At 46.5% G+C, this 16,684-nt stretch overlaps 1 protein-coding gene across 2 annotated transcripts in view; it reads left to right on the plus strand.

Annotated features, from left to right (window-relative positions):
• The first annotated feature begins 16,536 nt into the window (after window positions 1-16,536).
• The window catches only part of ZBTB43 (zinc finger and BTB domain containing 43), a 28,816-nt gene continuing 28,668 nt past the window's right edge, over window positions 16,537-16,684 (plus strand). Inside the window, exon 1 of one of the 2 annotated variants that reach the window (XM_019970859.2) lies at window positions 16,537-16,682. The gene's annotated coding sequence lies outside the window, so the exon portion shown is untranslated. The remainder of the gene's footprint in view (window positions 16,683-16,684) is intronic. The other variant, XM_019970860.2, reaches the window with a different exon arrangement.

Genomic DNA, 16,684 nt, shown 5'->3' on the forward strand with positions numbered 1-16,684 from the left:
AGGGGATCTTCCCAACCCATGATGGAACCCATGTCTCTTATGTCTCCTGCATTGGCAGGTAGGTTCTTTACCAATAGCACCACCTGGGAAACCCCTGATGGTTGATAAAAGGAAACAATGTTGTATGAATGGCTCTTTGGAGATCAAGGCATCACAGAGCCGGGAACGTTAACTTCTCTTGCAGCCCCAGGCTGGTGATGAACTTTCCCACAATGCAGATTGAGCCTGTAACCCCTCTGGTGACATCCTCCCATATCCAGTCCATCGAAGATACTGTACCAGTTTGTCACATACCATGGCAAAAGGTATGGATACAGGGGGAGTGCATGCTTAGGGCCAATGAAGCATGGCCTTATTTATTCTAAGTAATGGACAGTGTCCTGGGATAAAACAATTGATGTTTAGGAAGCCAATCCCTGCCCACCACACACACACCCCTCTCAAGGAGGGAATCCTGCTTGCAGGGTTGGCTCCCAGCGGCCCTTTTCTTGTGGAGGTTCTAGATAATCAGCAAATCTCACAGAAAGTAGCCAGAGGGGGACGTTGATCTCTATAATAAAGACATGAAAGAGAGCCCAAGCTGGAGAGAGTCAAGCTGCTTGGGTCCGGAGAAAGAACGCTGTCTGGGTTCCAGCAGTGCCTCAGGCCCTGTTCCCGTTCCTTCCTGACACCTGGCTCAGTCCTCAGCCTCAGTTCCTTTTAAGAAGCCACTGAAGGAGTTGAGGCTACAAAATGACAAGATTTGATCTTGGTCTTCTGAAAACCACTCTGACCAAGAATAGCTAGGACACTCAAGAACAGCAGGCATCAGGAGTCAGGATTTAAGAGAACGATTTTATTAATAATTATTATTATTTGTTAAATTATTATTACTATACCATTACTAATTTTATTTAATTATTTTATTAATTAATCAGGACGGCATGGTTTTAGCACAAGGACAGATATTAAGACCAGTGCAGAAGAAGGTAGGCCCAGAAACAGATCTTTCTACACATGGGCACGTGATAAATGACAAGGTAGCCCTGCAGAGCAGTGGGGAAAGGAGAGTTTTCAGTAAGTGAGTTCTGAGATAATTGGATCTCCACAGGGAAAAAAAATGAAATAGGACCTCTAATTCCACCATCTGCAACCATAGAAATGGTGTGCAGGCTTCAGGAGGAGCTGGATCCAGGAACTGGAAGACTTTTGGGGAACCATGGAGGTTGCTCTACTTCAACCCCCGCCCCTCCTCCCCTGATGTTTCTTGAGCATGTTTTCAGCATCGGACACTGAGGGTTTTATGGGCACTCTTGTGTCCCTGCAACATTGCTTTGAGGCCAGTGTTAATATCCCCATTTTATAGCTAAGGAAACTGAGGCTGGAGAATTGAGACCTTTGTTCAAGTTTACATGACGCACACATGGCAGGACTGGGATTTGACCCCAGTAGGGCAGTTCCAGAGCCCACTGTTCATTCTTCCTCCTAAACAGCCCTCAAACCTGCCCCCTCCTCTAAATCTCCACAGCCATCCCTTAAACATCTCTCATGTGGATAGCTGCAGGAAGTAGAGACCTCAAAGTTCTCTCCCTCTTCAGTCTTAAAATACACAATAGCTGTGTCATTCCTCTGTCTAAAACCCTTCAGTTACTGGCACAGAAACAGACATACAGTTCAGTGGAATAGAACTCAGAACCCAGAAATAAATGTATATACTTATGGTCAGCTAATTCTCAAAAAAAAAAGGGTGTCAAGATATTTTTTGACTACACCAAAAGTCTTATGGGAACTTGCTTCCCTCCCTGGCCTTGAAAGCACCAAGTCCTAACCACTGGGCTGCCAGAGATTTACCTACCTCAATTTTTTAATAAAGCAAACACATCAATGACCCCAAGACTTTTTCACCATCTAACAAATGCCTGCCTACCCTTCCAGCCCTATCTCTTACTAGTCCTTCCATTGATCACTTTGCTCAGAGAAGCAGAGAGTCTAGGAATGATTTTATTTTAAGGGATTGAACTTAGAGATTTGACCTTGACTGTAGGAGCTGGGCAAGCTTCCTCGGTGGTTCAGAAGGTAAACAATCCGACCTCAACGCGGGAGACCTGGGTTCGATCCCTGGGTTGGGAAGATTCCCTGGAGGAGGGCATGGCAAAACACTCCAGTATTCTTACCTGGAGAATCCCCATAGACAGAGGAACCTGGTGGGCTATAGTCCATGGGGTTGCACAGAGTCAGACACGACTGAGCGACAAAGCACAGCACAGCACAGCACATAGGAGCCGGGCAATCAGCCTTTCTAAGTCTGTTGCCCCTGGTCGACATGTGTGAGCTGCAACAGCTCCTGACTCACCAAGGCTACTGCTTCATCTCTGTCTTCCTGCTGCTGCTAATTCGCTTCAGTCGTGACCGACTCTGTGTGACCCCATAGACAGCAGCCCACTGGGGTTACCCCCGTCCCTGGGATTCTCCAGGCAAGAACACTAACCTCACCCAAAGTTCCCCTGAAGTCCACCCCATCCCAGAGCACGCGGGGAAGGGCATTCTGGGAAATGTAGTTCTAGCCTCGCTAGGTGGACACAGCACCAAGCCACCCACGGCTCTTCTCACATGCCCTTCCCTCTGCCTGGAACATGGTCCCCGCTCTTCACCCACTTATTCCTACTCCACCTTTGAATCTCAGCCTCCAACAGGAAATCGCTCTGGCAGTTCCTCCAGAACAGAGGTGGGCACTTCCCCCAACCTCTGGCCCACCATGGGCAGCTGTGAAGGTCGTGTACAACCCCAAGAGCACAAATCACGTTCACAGCCATCCTAGATGAGTGTCTTCATTATTTCATTGTTTGTTTGGCGGTGCCGGGTCTTACTTGCAGCATGCAGAATCTTTAGTTGCAGCATGTGGGATCTTTAGTTGCAGCCTGTGGGATACAGTTCCCAGACCAGGGGTCGAACCCAGGCCCCCAGCTTTGGGAGAGCTGGCAGAGTCATAGCCACCAGAGCACCAGGGAAGTCCCAGATGCTCATCTTTATATGACTGTCCTCCCACAGGTGGCAGTAAAGTGACTAGAGTAAGGAGCATCCTTTTCTAATTCTAACAACTGTGTTCATGGACTGTTGCGGGACTGGGTGCACTTCCTTTATCCCAAGGGATACTTGGCTGCCAGGCTGTGCCCCTTTTTACACTGTGAGCCCCACTTGGCAGGGGCCGTAATGGGACAACTCACTGCGGGGTCCCCAACACTTAGCACAGAACCTGACACACAGCAGACTCTCCGTATCCATAAAACAACATAATAGGAAGCAACCTAGATGTCCATCAACAGACAGATGGATAAAGAAGCTGTGGTACCTATGTATGATGGAATACTACTCAGCCATAGGAAGGAACGCATTTGAGTCAGTTCTAATGAGGTGGATGAACCTAGAGCCTATCATACAGACTGAAGCAAGTCTGAAAGAGAAAAACAAATATTGTATATTAATACATCTAGAAAGATGGCACTGATGAATCTATCTGCAGGACAGCAATGGAGATGTAGACACAGAAAACAGACTTACGGACAAGGGTGGGGGGGAAGGAGAGGGTAAGGTGAATGGAGAGAGTAGCCTGAAAGCATACACACAACCTCATGTAAAGCAGACAGCCAATGGGGATTTGTTGGATGACTCAGGGACCTCAAACTGGGGCTCTGTGACAACCTAGAGGGGTGGAAGAGAGTGGGAGGTGGGAGGGAGGTTCAGGAGGGAGGGGACATATGTACCTCTATGGCTAGTATATGTTGATGTATGGCAGAAACCAAACCAATATTGTAAAGCAATTACCCTTCAATTAAAAATAAATAAATTATAAAAGAATAACTGAATGTCTAGACGATGAGAGAGGGGTAACAGGAGAAAGCAGAAAGATGAATGAGCTGGGGGCTTTGGGAGCAGGCTGGAAAGAAGAGGTAGCACAGCTGGGTGGTTCAGAGCATGGACTCAGGAGCCAGGCTCCACCTTCATCACTTACCAGCTGGGTGACCTCTCTCAGTTACTCCACCTGTCTGTGCCTCAACTTGCTCATCTGTAAAAATCAAGATAAGAACAGCACTTTCTTCAAGGAATTGGTAGGAGAATGCATCAGACTGATGTTTGCAAAGCACTAAGACAGCAATATATAACCATTTGTTTAAAAAAATTAGATAGATGATAGATAAAATGAGGGAAGGATGAATCATTTTGTTTCTCCCTCAAAGCCAGGGTGAAAGGCAATCCCGATGGAGAAGCTGCTGCCAGGGTCCCCCATTTGAGTGACTGGAAGGTGGTGGAATGCTCCTACTCTGAAAATATATAGGTTTAAGAGCATTGAGACAAACACCCTGGCTGGTAAGAACATCTAGACTAGAGGGTATTACATTATCATATGGTTAGTTAAGGAATTATAGCTCTTAGGGTACCAGCTTCTGCACAATAAAATGATTTTTAAAACAACACTTTAAAAACCCGATTAAAACATAATGCCCTGTTTAGTTACTGCCACAAAATGTTTCATTTGCAGATTACAGCCTAGCAGATTTAATTTACTTTCCTCTGACACCCATATTAGACACGATGAGCCAGGGAGGCACTCAAGGCTGTAAGCTGCAGAACTTAGAAGCTCATGGGTTCTAAGCCTTTTTGGAGGACGTGGCATGGCCAGGCTTCCTCCCCACCCCCGGGACCCTGAGGGTTTCCTGATGGTTGGCACACAGCGCTCCTCCCTGCAGGCTCTTCTGATCAAGTAAGGTTTGGGACTCTGCAGGATGCTATATGCTGAGAGTTCAGACTGAAAACTGGTGCTTCAAGGGCCAAGTTCGGCTATTGATCATCTGCCTCACAGCATGATTTCTAAATAGTCAAGCCAACATTTGAAACATCAAGAGATCTCACTCTAAACCTGGACATTTTGCTACTTTTAAAAAATGGGAAGAATTGACAACGCTGAACTGTCACTGTCACGGCAACGACAGGCTGGAGCGGGAGAGGCCATGTGCTTTCCAGTTCGTCACAATCCCTACCATTCCTTACCGTCTCCCTCACAGTCAGGGGTCTGAGAGTTAACTCAAATCCAGTTTACTATTGCATGTGAGGTGCTCTTCTGTTTTGTTTTTCGGTAGAGAAACATTCCTTGATTCCATCTTTTGAGGTACCAGCAGGAAATAGACAACATGCTCAAAGCTGGGGAGGTGAGGAGAGTTTAGTAGTGGGATTATTTACCAAGGTATGGATAGAGTTTAGGAAAAGCAACAAAGAATGATACAGCCTCCAGTGCCACAAACACTGGGGAGTGTTACCATCCTGAGTCCGAAGGGATGCAGAGAGGGGGCCTGGAGAGAAAGCGCTGCTGATGGAGCTGAGTCTGGGTCAAGGGCGGCAGTCAGCCCAGGGTGACTCCTTGTGGACAGAGCCTGGAAAAGACTCCTCCAAGCTCCTTTCCTCATGCCTCCAGTTTCCTCTGGTGACCCCCATGGGCCACACCAACTGGAAGCGAGAAGACAAAGGGATCCTCCCAGGCTCCCCATATAGCTCAGATTCCAGGACACAGAGTTGGGGAGCATGGGGGACAAAGAAAGGACCTGGAGAAGGACCGAATAAAAGAGAGCCAGCATGCCATATGTCCGTCAAAAGTGGCAAAACAAAAAGAGGGTGTATATATCTGTGTGGAAGTTAAGAATATTCTTGTACTTCCCTGGTGGTACAGTGGATAAGAACCTGCCTGCCAATGCAAGGGACAAGGGTTCAGTCTCTGGTCCAGGAAGATTTCACACGCCTTGGAGCAGAGAAGCCTGTGCACCACAATTTCTAAAGCCTGCACACCTAGAGCCAGTGCTCCCCAACCAGAGAAGCCACTACAGCGAGAAGCACGCGTACCACAGTGAAGAGTAGCCCCACTCACCACAACCAGCGGAAGCCCGTGTAAAGCAACTAAGACCCAGCGCAGCCACAAATCAAATAATTTTTTTTTAAAGAATATATATTCGTATATATTTAATGTGCCAATGCTCGGTCCACTTCTCTCATCTGCGTCATCTTCGTGGTCCCCTAAGCATCTGACTATGCATCACTGGCCCTGGGAGAGTTATCTCCACCCCTGCCCCCCACCCCCATCCCACCACACCCTCTTTCGACTTCGTCTCCTCTTGGGGAAGGAGATTCCCATCCATTCCCCAAAGAGGAAACAGCAGTAGAAACAAGACCCTCCCCATCCTCCTCTGCACGCCCTCATCTGTGCGGTGAGGTGGAGCTCAGGTCAAGTTCAGACATGGCCCTCCCCCTGGACCTGCCTTCTAGAACAGCTCATCCTTCTTTCTGCTCCTGTTGCAGGCAGTAACTCAGCAAGACGAAGCATCACTGCCCTCAGGAGAGGGCTGTCTGGTCTAAAGGCGCCCCCACAACTGGGAGAGAAACTCAATCCCTTTAGGGAAGGAGAAGTCAGAAGCCCCAGGTTCCAGCTACATTCTCTAACTCAGAGTTCCACTAACATTGCTGAAGCTATTATTCCCATTTGATCTCAATTCCTTTTGCCCTGTATTGAACATTTGTCCTATTTTTCTGACTTCCCAGCAAGGACTCCCATCCTGTTTTTGAGGAATTCCTCATTTTATAAGGCTTAGAAGGAAACAGAATTCATTTTCCACTCTGTGTGCTTGGTCGCTCGGTCGTATCTGACTTTTTGACACCCTTTGACCCTTTGGACAGGCTCTTCTGTCCATGGGATTTTCCAGGCAAGAATACTGGAGTGGGTTGCCATTACCTCTTCCAGGGGATCTTCCTGACCCGGGGCTTGAAGCTGTATCTCCTGTGTCTCCTGAATTGCAGGCAGATTCTTTACCTGCACTCTAGAAGCCTTTAAGGCTGGGTGTCATTTTCCCGGTCTCCTTTGCAGCTAGGAAGCAGCCACAGGACCAGGCTCTGAGTTGGTCTCATGGCTCAGGGAGGTGGCAGCAGCAGTTGCAGTAAGACCAGCTTCCAAGGCCGTGAGGCCAGCAACAGCGCAGCTTGGGGCATCGGTCAGCAGTGGTCATGGTGGTGGCCCTGGGGGTGGCAGCAGCGTCCTGGCCACTCCAGTTCTGTGACCTGATTGTGGGCAAAGCTATGTAGTCACCAAGCCTGCTTTTCCAGCCTCCTAGGGACTGTGTGAGCCACCCATACCTTTCTGGTGAATTCCTTTACTGCCAAAATCAGCCAGACTCCATTTCTGTTCCTTGAGTCTTTTTTTTTTTTTAATTTGGCTGTGCCGGGTCTTCGTTGTAGCACACAGGATCTTTAGTTACAACATCCAGGCTCTTAGTTGCAGCATATGGGATCTAGTTCCCTGACCAGGGATCGAACCTGAGCCCCCTGCATTGGGAGCTCGGAGTCCCAGCCACTGGACCACCAGGGAAGTCCCTGCTCTTTGTGACTTGGAACTCCTACTGATACATGTGACCACAGAATCCTGGAGGGAAGAAAAGATGAATGGCACCCCTAGCTACACCCCCAGCAACTCCCTCCAGATTATGTGTCCATTAAGACTACCTCAATTATTTAACAATGCAAATCAAAATAAAAGCAAAGCCTCAAATTGACAAAGAATAAAGAGAAAGTGTAAGTTCACAGGAGCCTTGTGGGTTAAGGCTAGAAGCAGATTCTCACTGAGAAACTGATCCATCTCTGGCTCTCTTGTAAGTCCTTCTGGCTGTCAAGTTCATCTTCAGCCCCCACACAGGGGCCCCTGCAATTGCAAGGCTTCCTCTCCTTGCAGTAAAACAGCTACAGTAGTTCTCGACCTCACCTCCTCCCACACCACCCTACAAAAGAAAGTCTCTTCTGGGAGCTCTCCCACAAGTCCAGGGATGTCCAAATAAGGTCACAGGCTTGTCCTTGCATACATCATGGTGGCCGGAAAATGGGATAAGCTGATTGGCTTAATCAAATCAAGGCTCATCTGAAACTGAATTTTCTCAAACCATCGGATGAGAATGCGGCAGGGTGGTGAAGTCCCCAAGGAAAGTCAGCTTCCTGTTGGTGGGAAGTGGGGGCACGGATGCTGGGGACCTCTGGGGGACTCAGATATCTGGGTCAAGTCTCAGCTCTGCTCCAGCCTACCAGTGTGAACCTGGCCAGCCCCTTTTCCTCTTCATGTCTCAGTGGCCAGGTTTATACCATGGTGGAGAGTGGGGTACATTCTACAAGTCTACGGGTCTTGGAGGCAAAGTAGCACTACCTTGAGTCAGTGGCTAGATGACCTGAATTGTGTCCCTGACAAATTCACATGTTGAAGCCATAGCCCTCAGGACCTCAGGATGTGACTATATATTTGCAGAACAGGGCTTTAGAGGGGTGATAAAGCTAATTGAGACCCTGAGAGTAGGCTTTTCATATAACATCCTTATAATAAGAGGACATTAGGCTATACAGAAACACCAGTTCTCTTGCCCATGAGAACACAGCCAGAAGGTGGCCCTTGGCAAAGTCGAGCAGAGCAGCCTCAGGTAAAACCAAACCTGATGACACCTTGATCTTGGACTTCCAGCCTCCAGATCTGTGGGAAGATCAGTCTTTGTTGTTTCAATTACCAGTCTGCGGTACTTTGTTATGACAGCCCAAGCTGACTAATACAGAGCTCATGAATTTGAAAGGGGAGGTTCATCTGGCCAAGTTCCCATACCCTACCCTGTCTCGTACCAGTTGTATACCTGGGCAAGGCACTTCACTTCTCTGAGCCTAGCAGCTTAGCTGGGGGAACACATTCTCCAAAAGTACCTACTATTTCAATGTTTCTATTGGACACCTGCAGACATGGTAAGAATATGATGAAAAGATATTAGAGGGAGCAGAGGGAGGGTTGGGGCCAGTCTGTTCATCAGGCAACTGAAGCATCAGTGACCAGAGCTTGAGCCTCACAAGGAGTCATCAAAGGAGAATGTGCCCCCAACCGACCAGTGCCAGGGATCCCCTCTCAGCCCCCACATACCCACCTCTAGGCCCTTACTGAAGGGCGGAACTTTTGGGGGCTCCCACTCCCAAATGAGAACATCTGGCTTGCTCGTCTGCCAGCGCTCCAGATTCCTCACGCATAGAGTGAGGACAATAGCATCACCTGCTGCATGGAGTTGCAAATGTTTAATACGATAACAATGTGAAGTGCTCAGCACAGCACCTCCTACAGAGTAAATGCCTGAAGGATGAATGTGAAGAGTACTGCAGGTGCCCTTCAACTTCCCTTGAGCCAGATATTGATCCTGCCCCAGTGATAACCCAGATTTCAGCAAGACTCCTGGGTCTAAAAGAAAAAGATGATCATGGGACTTCTCTGGTGGTCCAGTGGTTAAGACTCCATGCTCCCACTGCAGGAGACACGGGTTCAATCCCTGGTCAGGGAACTAAGATCCTGCATTACATGCAGTGCGGCCAAAAAAAAAAAAAAAAAGACAAAAATGATCAGCTAAAACCACCACATCTTCTCCTGTGGAGACTTCAATGTGTTTCCAAGATGTTTGCAGGTCCCCTGGGTGCACCTGTTCTTGTTACTCCTGGATCTAAGCGCCAGCTTATGTTGAATTTGTTCTATTTCTGTCATTGTCTCCAAAGGAACTTGACCCTTCCTTTGATGTACACACACACACACACACCCCACTCCTGCAGGGCTTTTTGTGGGTCTAACAGCCTTTACTGAAAGTCTAGGATGACAGAGGGGAGGTTAACATCACAAGCACTCAAGCCAAAAGAAAAAAAAAACACCTTAAATTCACATATGAAATATCTTTTATCGTAAATGAACGTTCATGCTTTCTGCACCAGAGATTTCTCACTGGCCACACCACAAAGATCCCTGGAGTCTCATCAACTTGCACACTTCTCTGTTCTTTTTGTCCTTCCTCTTTACCTACACTTTCCTATTAATAGACGGCCCCTCTGAATTCTTCTCATTCCAGTATCAGAGTAATGATGATATATTGAGATATCGGCCCGAATTCCTCACCGCTCCCTGTGTCCTTTTCCCATGGGACTTTGCACATCCCCCTCACTAGAAGTGGAGTCCACTTTCTTACCCCTTGCCTGTGGGCTCAGCCATATGACTTGTTATGGCCAGTGTGATGTTAACAGAAATGACAAAAATATGCTTGCACAGTGAGGATTCACCTCTTAACATCTCTGCATTCCATGAGAACAGTTTCCCCTGGGTAGCTACCATCCCTTCAGCTGGATCCCCAAATGGAAACACATGGACAGACCTGAGCCTAACCTGCCGTGAGGAGCCAGGCTCACGTGGACCCACAGCCTGAAGCACAGCTGCTCAGCTGAGTCCAGCTTCACTGATCTGTAGACACATAAGTGAAAAAATAAATCAGTGTTGTTTTAAGCCACTGAATTTTGGGGTGAATTGTTTTGTAGTAATGACAGACTGGGGGACTTCCCTGGAAGTCCCGTAGTTAAGACTTTGCCTTCCACTGCAAGGGGTGCAGGTTCCATCCCTGGTCAGGGAGCTAAGATTCCACATGCCCTGGCCACCAAAAAACCAAAACATACAGTCCCAACCTTGTGTTTTTATCTCTGGTCAGCTTAGGGATCTCCCACCTGCTATTTTCACTCTAGGACTCTTGTTGATGGAGCAGGCACTTTCTAGAACATTGCTGGTCTTCATGGCAGAGAGAAAGTGAGGAGGGGAACTACACACTGACTCTCAAAACTTTCACCTGAAAGTGACACAGGCCATTTCAATCCTTTTTCATGGGTCAAAGAAAGCCACAAGGCCACATCTGTGTTCAGGGGCAGGCCTAGCCTCTCCAGGAGAAAGAAAGAAAACATTTAGTGGCAACAGTTGTGAATTCCACAGTCTCCACTCTGATGGTGAATCTGTGGATTTCGACCAATTTTTACTCTATATCATCATTTGAGGCTATGATATCATATGGTTACAATTTAGAATTATCATGTACTTCTGGTGAGTTGAACCTTTCTCATAAAATAGCCTATATTTATTAGTCATCTTTTGCTAAGTTAGGCATGAATCATGCACTCATTCATAAAGTATCCACTTGGAACTGACATATTTCATGTTACATTAGTCAAAGAAAGCCACATGACCACACCTAACTTCAAAATCTCAGTGGCTTATAAAGATGATGGTTAATTTCTCATGTTATACATCCTTTGGGTCATTTGTAGGGTTTCCCAGGTGGTACCATGGTAAAGAATCTGCCTGCCAATGCAGGAGGCGCAAGAGATGTGGGTTCAATCCCTGGGTCAGGAAGATCCCCTGGAGAAGGAAATGGCAATCCACTCCAGTATTCTTGCCTGGAAAATTCCACGGACAGAGGAGCCTGGTGGGCTGCAATCCATGGGGTGGCAAAAGTTGGACATGACTGAGCATGCACACAGGGGTCATTGTGGCACTACCCACTCTTCATTCTGGCTTATTTTCATTCAAGGACCCCGTGGAAGGAGCAGCCCCATCTTGGATGTGACCTGCCTGTGGCAGAGGGAAAGAATAGATGGTTCATCATTTCTATTCATGTGTCAGTGACCAAGCCTGAAGTCCACAGGTTGGGAAGTACAGGCCTCTTACAGGAGTAGCAAATTATCGAGAATGATGATAAAATTCACTACACTACTTCTAGCAATGCTTTTGCCTCAAAGTCTACCTTGTCCAATGTTGATACAGCTAAAACAGACCCAGCATGGAATCTCTTACCATTCTTTGACTTTAAAATCTGTCTTTGTGCATAGCTAAATGCTTTCAAAAGTTGGTGTTACAATCTATCTTTTAACTAGACAGTTCAAGTTTTTAAATATATATGCTGTGCTGTGCTTAGTCACTTAGTTACAGCCGATTCTTTGGACTGTTGCCTGCTAGATTTCTCTGTCCATGGGATTTTCCAGGCAATACTGGAGTGGGTTGTCATTTCCTCCTCCAGGGGATCTTCCCCACTCAGGGATCAAACTAGCATCTCCTGTGTCTGTTGCATTACAAGTGGATTCTTTACCCACTAAGCCACCAGGGAAGCCTTATTGTGATTACTGAAATATTTAAATTTGTTTTTCCACTTTATTTTGTGCTTTGTATTTTTCCACTGTTTATGTTCTTTCATTCCTGCCGTTATTTCCTTCCTTTCTCCCCCTTTCCTTCTTTCTTTCTTTTTTCTTTTTCAACAGAATTTTTTAAAGTATTGTTTATTTGGCTGTGCCAGGTCTCCGTTGAGGCATGCAGGGTCTTCCATTGCAGCACACAGGGCATGTGGGATCTAGTTACCTGCTCAGGGATCAAACCCAGACCCCCTGCATTGACAGCCAGTGGGACACTAGGGAAGGCCCCTTCTCCTTTTAAAGTTTTGTTGATTTACTTTTGGCTGCACTGAGTCTTCACTGCTGTGTGCTGACTTTCTCCCGTTGCAGTGAGCCAGGGCTTCCCCTTGCAGTGGCTTCTCTTGTTGCAAAGCACAGGCTCTAGAGCATGCGGGTTTCAGTGGTTGCGGTGCACGGATTTAGTTGCATGTGGCATCTTCCCCATATCAGGGATCGCACCTGTGTCTCCTGCATTGGCATGTGGATTCCTAACCACTGGACAACCAGGAAAGTGCTTTCCTTCTTTTTACAAATCTTCTTCTTCTTCCTCTGGTTTGGTCTTTTTTCTTTAAATAGTAAGCCTTGAAATTTTAACATTCGTATTTCATTAGAAGTCTAACGCTAACCAATACTTTTATAGACAGTGGAATCGGTTCACTCTAACTGACTGATACACCTAAAGACTCCAATTCTTTGCTTTCTTATGCACACTCTTTGCCATAATCCTTTATAGCTCCCTCTTACTATAGCCTTGGGCTTCCCTAATAGCTCAGTATTCAGAAAACTAAGATTATGGCATCCAGTCCCATCACTTCATAGCAAATAGATGGGGAAACAGTGGCTGACTTTATTTTTGGGGGCTCCAAAATCACTGCAGCCATGGTGATTGCAGCCATGAAATTAAAAGATGCTTACTCCTTGGAAGGAAAGTTATGACCAACCTAGACAGTGTATTAAAAAGTAAAGACATTACTTTGCCAACAAAGGTCTGTCTAGTCAAGGCTATGGTTTTTCCAGTGGTCATGTATGGATGTGAGAGTTGGACTATAAAGAAAGCTGAGCTCTGAAGAACTGATGCTTTTGAACTGTGGTGTTGGAGAAGACTCTTGAGAGTTCCTTGGACTGCAAGGAGATCCAACCAGTCCATCCTAAAGGAGATCAGTCCTGAGTGTTCGTTGGAAGGACTGATATTGAAGCTGAAACTCCAAGACTTTGGCCACCTGATGTGAAGAGCTGACTCATTTGAAAAGACCTTGATGCTTGGAAAGATTGAGGGCAGGAGGAGAGGGGGACAACAGAGGATGAGATGGTTGGATGGCATCACCGACTCAATGGACATGGGTTTGGGTAGACTCCGGCAGTTGGTGATGGACAGGGAGGCCTGGCGTGCTGCGGTTCATGGGGTCACAAAGAGTCGGACACGACTGAGTGACTAAACTGAACTGAACTGAACTGAATAGCTCAGTTGGTAAAGAATCCACCTGCAATGCAGAAGACCCCAGTTCTATTCCTGGGTTTGGAAGATCCACTGGAGAAGGGATAGGCTATCCACTCCAGTATTCTTGGGCTTCCCTGGTGGCTCAGCTGGTAAAAAATATGCCTGCAATGCTGGAGACTTGGGTTCAATCCCTGGGTTGGGAAGATCCCCTGGAGAAGGGAAAGGCTACCCACTCCAGTATTCTGGCCTGGAGAATTACATGGACTGTATAGTCCATGGGGTCCCAAAGAGTTGGACACGACTAAGCGACTTTCACTATTACTACTACTACTACTACTACTACTACTACTACTACTACTATAGCCTTGGACTCAGTCATGTGACCTTCTTTAGCCAATAAAATATTTTTTAAAGTCTTAGAAAATGTGCGTATACTTTTCCATTGCTCTCTTTTGTGCACCTACCATTGCCATGAGAATTTATCCCCATTGCCTGGCTGGTGAGTAAGAGACACATGGAACAGAGTCAGGGATCCCAGCCAAAACCACCCTAGATCAGCTGACCCTAGACATGTAGGCAAGCCCAGCCAAGCTGAGCAAAGCTTTCTAACCAACCCCAAGCAGACACTAGACATATGAGCCAGAAACAAATAAAGCTGTATCCCTCTGAGGTTTTGAGGCTCTATGTTATGCAATAGTTAATCAACACACAGTTTTATAATGTATTCAGTTCAGTAATCCTTTTATACTATCATTCCATTATTTTGGTTTTACATTTTTTGATCCTACAAATTATAAGTTGTTCTTTGTTTGTTTGTCCCTAATGTTTGTTTATATTTACCTATGTTTGCCATTTTATCTGCTCACTAATCCTTACTGTTCCTCAGTTTTTCCTCTTGGGATCATTTTATTTCTTCCTGAAATAAATCTTCTAAGAGATGCTTCAGTTAAGTTCTGTTGGTAGTAACTCTTAGCTTTTGTTGATCTTAAAAGTATTATGTTTTCATTTTTTGAAAGATTATTTGCTAAGTATACAATTCTAGGTATAAGATTATTTTCTCTCATCTTGTTAAGGCTATTATCCCATTAATGATATTATTTCATGCTATTATTATTATCATTGCTCCCATTATTGCTGTTGAGTAGCCAGGAGTTGGTATCACTATCATTCTATGGTAGATAACCTGACTTTCTTCTCTATCTGCTTTTAAAATCATCTCATGCTTTGGTGTTCTGCAGTTTAACCAGATCTAGGTTTTCTTTTCCCCAATCCTAGTTGGGATTCCTTGTGTTTCCTGAGGCTGCTTCTCTTTCATCAATTCTGGAAAATTCCCAGCCATCAATATTTGACAACTACTTTGTTCATATTCACTTTATTATCTTCTAACATAAAAGAGAGTCAGACACAACTGATGAGACTTAGCAGCAGCAGCAGACCTCACTCTTTTTCATTTCTTTATCTCACTGGGATGGCTTTTGGATTATTTTCTTCAAATTTATTTTTTAGCTCATGAATTTCTCTTCAGCTGTACCTCATTGGTTATTTAAACCTTCCAATGAGCTAGACATTTAAAATGTATCTGATGCTGCTGATTGTCTTCTCTGCCCATGGGTTTTGTTTTTTGATTGTGAATTCGTATTTTTGATATTTCTCCTAGCAATTTTATCTATTTTGTTGCGGTTATACTTGGATATACGTAGTCTATTAACCGGAGAAGGCAATGGCATCCCACTCCAGTACTCTTGCCTGGAAAATCCCATGGATAGAGGAGCCTGGTAGGCTGCAGTCCATGGGGTCGCTAAGAGTCAGACACGACTGAGCGACTTCCCTTTCACTTTTCACTTTCATGCATTGGAGAAGGAAATGGCAACCCACTCCAGTGTTCTTGCCTGGAGAGTCCCAGGGACGGGGGGGCCTGGTGGGCTGCTGTCTCTGGGGTTGCACAGAGTCGGACACAACTGAAGCGACTTAGTAGTAGTCTATTAACAGGCTTCCCAGGTGGCGCAGTGGTAAAGAATCTGCCTGCCAATGAAGGAGATGCAAGAGACTTGGGTTTGATCCCTTGGTCATGAAGATCACCTGGAGTAGGAAACGGCAACCCACTCCAGTATTCTTGCCTGGAAAATCCCATGGACTCAGGAGCCTGGCAGGCTACAGTCCATGGGGTTGCAGAGCCGGACACCTGAGCAACTGAGCAGTCTATAATATTGCCAGAAATAACGCCCAAGACCAAAGCAGTCCTACAGAGCTGAGATCTTGGGTCTGGAGCCAGACTGCAGGGCTTAACTGAAGTTGTGCCACTTACTAGTAGTAAAACTACTCATACAACAAACATCCAGGGATACACCGTCCAAACCTGAGACTATAGCTTAACCTCATCTGAGAACTAGGCTCTCTCAATCTTTCTGCTTTGTTGGCCTTAGCATTTGTCATATCACAGGCACATGCCAGTAACTGAATTTTCAACCTTAGAGACAGGAAGAAAATAAAGGCTGCAAAACACTTGAGCATATTCAACTAGAAGTCTTGGTGAACTTTGAAAACAAGAACAGAATAAACAAAAGCTTTTTCAGAAGCCCCAGTTGATGGCTTCTCTAAGTATTATGGGCCAGAAATTGGTCACATGCTTATGCCTAGTCCAACTACTGGCTAATAAGAATGAGTTTATCACGAATAGTCTGGACCAGTTATGAGTCATTCAATTGGCGTGAGGCTTTTCCTAGGGGAACCCGGCACAATGCTTGAGAGGGCATTGGTCCCTTCACTAAACTCTTACTGAACATCTGCTACAAGCTAAAGGCGCTGTGGAGCCAGTAAAGGATTTGACATAATCTCTATCAGACAAGCTGAGATAGGTCAAAGTGTTTATTTAGCACTCCTCTCCGCAAACGTCAGCGTTGGCCCTAGAGTACCTACAGGAGACTGACCTGCTCCGGGCTGTACTGCGCAGCCGCGGGTTCTCTCGGAGCACGCTCCTGACGCCCCGCCCCGAATGCGAGTCCCGCAAGCGCACATCGCTTTCTCTCAGACGCACCCCCGGAAACACTGGCAGTTTTAGGGGGCGGGACCGGTAAGCGTTTCCGGAGGCGGGAGGCGCAGGCTGAGGCGGTCGCGGCAGCTACGGCTTGAGCGGGCCCGGCGCCGGCGGCGGCGGAAAGTATCCCACCGGCGGGCTATGTGAGCGCCGAGCCCTTGGCAGGT

The sequence above is a fragment of the Bos indicus genome, chromosome 11 (assembly GCF_029378745.1).
Source record: "Bos indicus isolate NIAB-ARS_2022 breed Sahiwal x Tharparkar chromosome 11, NIAB-ARS_B.indTharparkar_mat_pri_1.0, whole genome shotgun sequence".
Taxonomy (NCBI): domain Eukaryota; kingdom Metazoa; phylum Chordata; class Mammalia; order Artiodactyla; family Bovidae; genus Bos; species Bos indicus.